At 42.0% G+C, this 5,812-nt stretch overlaps 1 protein-coding gene across 1 annotated transcript in view; it reads left to right on the forward strand.

The window, feature by feature from the left end:
• Positions 1-5,812, forward strand: part of T265_06736 (hypothetical protein) — a gene marked incomplete at both ends in the record, with an annotated part of 25,952 nt that overhangs the window by 13,902 nt on the left and 6,238 nt on the right. The gene's annotated exons all lie outside the window — the stretch shown is intronic.

The raw sequence follows: 5,812 nt of genomic DNA on the forward strand, positions 1-5,812 counted from the left end.
AGGATAATAATCATTTGAATGCAAAAAAACACAAGCTCAAAGAAATCCTCCTAAAATGCTTAAGGTGCGAAAGGAAGCCCCTATCGTGAGCATCAGTACTGGTTTGGTATATCGCTTCAAAACCCTGCTAAAATCGTAATGCATTTATCATCAGCTGTGTGGTTCACGTGATGCGGCAAATGTGCAGTGATGACGCCATCGTCCGTCCTACACAGTGCTTTCATTCTGTCGTAACAGCAACTTGGAACTTGATTATGCTGTTCTCCACCCAAGAGTTGTTCCTGTAATGCAGCGTATCAATGCAAGTATAATAAAACTTCCGTTTCCCTCAATTTTGAGTGAAAAGGCAGAAAACTCGCTTCAAAAACTCCATATCGTCATTTTGACATTTTGCACAACTAGCCTCTGCCCTAACTCGTGTTACTCTGCGTTTTGAAGCATATGCATTCTGGAGCGTTCTTCAAGGATCTTGGAAGGAAATTTACTGAATCCTATCGGAGCGCTTCTCAGCATACTACCATGCGTTGGCACATTGACATCATTTTGAAAAGTTACTCGGTTTTTGCAAAAATGCACAACCGTAAGTTAAGATTGTGATGGGCCTTAAATGATGCTCTGGTTCATATTACCCTAATTATCGTCGCTATTAGCCCAAGTACGGGATTCTGGCTGGTCTCACGTTAATGCCATCGTACTATACGAATAAGTACTTGACTCCGAATACATCTAATTCGTTATTCAGGTAGGAGCTAATGTTTATGGAAATTCGGGGACTAGGCCATTATAATAAGTGTTCAGTACGGTCCGCTGATAGCGGGTTTTTCAGGAGTTCCTAACAACCTTGTAAATAGTATCATTTCAAAAACTTTGTTTCGCTGAGCGCGTTGCAGTTGAAGGCACAGAAGGGCCTAGAAGACTCAGTGTAACTAGCCAACAGTGAGGCGCATGACCAGCTCTGTTCACACGAGACTGTTCACGCCTGTTCACCACAGACTTGAAAACAATTTGTTTGGCCTTATGAGCTCATCAGTTTTCGCATTCAACTGGCAATGGAAAGCATCAGTCATTGAGTATAATGGATTAAAGCCGAGCAAGATGAGATCATGTGGTCCATCGATCTCATTTGAAGCCTCTAGCCTTCTGTATACTCTTGTCATTGAATAACCCGTACCACATCTACTGTTCACCCACCAGTCTATCCTTAAGTTGTGGATGGGACAATCCCACTTGTGAATAACCACATTCTTCACATGGATTATACATTTGGTCAGGTCCCGCCACCCAAGGCCAATCCAAAGAAACGTGATTCGACGGTAGTCTTTTCGGGAAGCCATAAGTCCTGTTTAACTGAAAAGAACCCGGGGCTCATGTAACAATATTGGAATCTCCGTGGTCTTGATAAGGCTATTGCCCCCGCCATAACTCGCACGTGCAATTGGGATTGTATTATCAGTGCTATGCTGAGTCATCGACACAAGCATGTTAGAGCTATTTTCCAGGCGGATTCAAAACAAATTGGGATTCCAAAAGGACGTATTTTTTGCCAAAGTACTCCATAGTCTGGCTCAGAAGAGTAAAACCAACTAGACGGCATTAACCACAAATATCAATGAGAACATCCCTTAAGGACGTGGTCAAACGATATCGTCTGGGTCAACCTCAGTGCCTCAGAGATGCAGGTACACATCTTCGGCCGATGATACTGGTACCACGTTTAACCAATACTAAACCTGTGGCGGTCGGATCAACGGGTATTAACTTGGTGGCAGTTTCAGCTATTATGGTGAGAATGTAGACCGCAAATGATGTTCAGCTTGTGACTCATAATAGGCGTATTCTAACAGACACTCGTACTTCCGTACGTCCCAACTGTCGCGCTCCCTCAAAGGTCATGTGGTACATGCACGAACAAATACGAAAGTTGAATTTACACCACTCGTTCTCCTCACTCTAGTTAATCCACACCAAAGAAGAGGAGCACTAGACTTGAGTTGTGCTCTTATTTGGATGCGTCAGAAGCGCATCAGAAGGTCAGACCGGAATCTGAACCCCAGACATTTGATATGCGAGGTGAGTGTCATACTAGAATGGTGCACGCTGAACGCACCAGAACTATCACATCTGCACAGGAGGGCGCGATCTGTCCATGTTGTTGAGTCCATTTTGGGAACAAGACATAGCGTGGTAACCGTATTTACCGCATTTATTATATCTCATTTTTGAAACTACCTTAAATTTGTCATGGATTAGCTTGTTAGCTTTTACCCTCAGCGTCTGTCGTGGTTTCCGGTTAGGGACAGTTTTAAACAAGCTCCACTCCTTTCGACGTCTTTCAACAACTAATGGACTTCATTGTCACATGTTTTGGGTGAATTCAAGGATTTCAAGACAAAGTACAGATAGCTACGGTCTACTGTGGGAGAAAACAGGATGAATTCGACCGAAAGTTCTGACATTAGTGTCATAGTAACCTTGAATTTTCTTTCAAAACTTCTTCCTTTCTCATACCCCAAATGTATGTGTGTAGAAACTTGAGACACTAGTTGGGTTCCTTCAAACAGACTTCTGATGCTTTTTTAAATCAGTTTATTTGATGAAGTTTTTCAGTAAATTTGACTTCTTGGGGACAGGCAAGTAACACTGTACTTTCTCCGAATTCCTTGATTCTCAGGACTGACATCTTACCTTCTTGAGAACCGGTGGTTTTGAGCACTTTGTAGTTGAAAGCAACAACTGTTTCTGTTTCATGAACTAAGAACGACGATTTGAAGGGATCGCACCAAATTATCCACCAAGTATAGTGTGTTAAATCGTAAGTGGGTGAAGCAAACACAGTAGTGCAGGCATATGGGTGGATAAATCTGATTTTTATCTCGAGCAAAGGTCATTTATCACCGATACGTGTCTGGGTTAGGCGAGAAATTTGACCTGATGCGTGCAATTGTCCGACGAGAGACGAACACTAAGTAATTTCAGCTAGAGGAATGGGGCGAATTTCTCTTCTGTTCAAAGTCTGAATGTGAGGAGTAGGATTGCGATAGCTTCCGTAATCGTGAGATTACGTAATACGACCGCTTTGAATCGGGTTTGTGGTATTTGGTTCTCTGTCCTAAATACGGTGACCCGATTAACAATGCTGTCCTTGTCGAACAGATGGGTTCAAGTAGAACCCTGGATTCTACCTATACCTTCTGAAGCAGGCCACTTTGTGCAGCCTTCTCTAGTCTGTTTAGACGACTGCACATGAACTTTAACTCACAACCACCGAAGAAGTTGACCCTCTTGGTTTGCCATAATTTTTCAGTAGATCAGGCCAATTTGAAGAGGAACCGAAGTTTATTGGCGCTGAACGATGGGTTTTAGTAGTGAAAATACTTCTGACTAATATGTAGGCTATCGGTTCTGTTTAGCAGATTGAGTGAGACGAACCTATCAGGTTAGTTGTTTTTTTATGGCGTTCTGGAAAGTATCGTGATTTTGAAGCCAAACACTGAATAAGGTTTTTTCTCGTTGTAGATAAAGAAATCTAAGGAATATCGTGTAGCTTTGTGATACACGCTTTTCTGAATAAAGTCACCGGTACATTCAGCCACTTATCTATTCACAAAAAGGTTTGATCATTCAATATCCGTTCTGAGTTAAAATCGACACTCGTACTAGAGCTTTTGCGTCGATTTAGGACTTATCTGGATCACATCCTTCGCCAAAATATGTCGTCATTATATCTGTGCTACTTGACAGGTATATCATTCATCTTGGTTCTTGAGCTTAGTTATATGGATATCAGTGACTAGTGGGTCCAGCAATCATTCCGTGACTAATTATCCTTCTGACGTCAGAAAATAGGACCATACATACAGGTGAGCAATAGTGCTTCGCCGAGGTTCACTTGTGAGCAGACGGTTGCACCAGTAAAATGTGTTTTTATGATTGATGTCACTTTTTCCTGTGACGTCCATGAACTGAATGAATCATACAGGTTGTGGAAGGCTATTTGTTTAATGGTAGACTTACAAGGTTCGGCCGACTATTAAGGTGCAGAATCCTAACTCAATTGTCCATGGCAACGATCCGACGTATCGGAAGTCCTGCTTTATTGGGTTTAGGAAATCCCAGTTGAAATGGCAAAACTGGAACTCTGAGTTTCATGTTGTCAAACTCCTATATGAATACATTACCCTGACTTGAAAGCCCTTTCATGAACACAGTCATTTCGACCCCCAAAATGAAGATTGACAGACTTCTCAGTTTGGTGGCATGGTTCATTTAGTATCTAATGGACGTGATGATTGCATACTGTTTTGAATTGAGTTACCAGTGAAAAGTTTAACTATTTAGTTCCTGTAAGGGACGACCCACAATATATATATATATATATATATATATATATATATAATGTATACTCCATCCACCTGACACGATTAGGCACTTTCCCCAATTCATCACTGTGTTATGCTACTGGTTTGAGTGTTTGCGTAGCAAATGCTTGTGAGACTCCACACTCATCCCACAGGTGGTTCACTAGGTGAGAACACGATCTGTAGTATTAATGGCAAAAAAAATGCCTCAGACGAAATTTCAAACCCAGCTCCTTTTACAGGGAGACCCACTTTGAGAAATAAACCTATGTCCATGCCGGAATATTGAGTTCATCTGGTGAAATCTTTTCACTTCCGAGTATCTTGTCAAAATCTTAAGTGGGAATTCTTTCACCTACTACATTGTGCGTGTATGGACTACAGCGTTATAGTCCTACTAGCTGTCACCAACGTTTACTTACACCGACACACCATAATTAACCGCCCAACTCAGATAAACATTCAGCGCAATTTCCTTATCTTACTACCAGACTGGTGGTTCGAAAGTAGAACCGTCGCGCGAGACTGTAGTAAGAAGTATGTTACCCGATAACAGTGTAAAAAAGGAGTACGGAACATGCTTGCAAGCTAGTACTGCAGAAGAGGAAGGAAAGTAGTGTGAGCAGGGAGGCGAAAACAGAGATGATCCGTTCAGTTCACTTCAAGTCATTTCATGTGTCACTCCCAATAAACATGCTGAAATCGCTGTTCATGGTGTCTAAACCCAAAACCAAGTATATACGTTCAGCTGCACAAAATTAATATAATAATATCAACGGGAGATTTGCGTACAGGATATTTGACAGTCCCATTCAGCAGCGCCATCTATAAGCAGGTGAAGTTAGACAATCCCCTAAAGTGATAAGCAAAATTACGACGTGGTTCTCAGAAACCTGGATACCGCGGCACGTGTACACTGCTACATAATCCTATGGGCACACATCCTATGTTATGCTGTGGAGCTACACATTTACCCGTGACCCAGCCAAGGGATATTCGAGTGACGTCAGATTATTGTGATAAGATGGGTACGGAAGACATCGAAGGTGGCTGGTAATGAGGATGTAACAAATACGAAGAGAGTTCGGTTGTACACTCGTGGTGTGCATGTTGTTTTGCTGCAGTACTTAGGACGATGGGCGAGTGGAGTTGGAACAGTTAGGTTAGACAGCAAAACGAAGGTGCGTAAAAAACATCACAGGAGTGCTAATGCAAATCCATTAGAACACATGTGAATATACTCTCAGCCCAAGTAGAGTGGTAAAAAGTTGGTTGCAACACAATGTACAACACTCCTTGATAGATGGATATATATATATATATATATATATATATATATTGCTGTGGTGATACTTCCGCGTCACATGACAGCGGTTCGGAGTTCAGATCATAGCCTTGCTGATGAGCTCTGATGAGAGCGAAACTCCATTCTAGCAGTTTCTTCCCTTAGTGCA

The sequence above is a fragment of the Opisthorchis viverrini genome (assembly GCF_000715545.1).
Source record: "Opisthorchis viverrini unplaced genomic scaffold opera_v5_144, whole genome shotgun sequence".
NCBI classification, from domain to species: Eukaryota; Metazoa; Platyhelminthes; class Trematoda; order Opisthorchiida; family Opisthorchiidae; genus Opisthorchis; species Opisthorchis viverrini.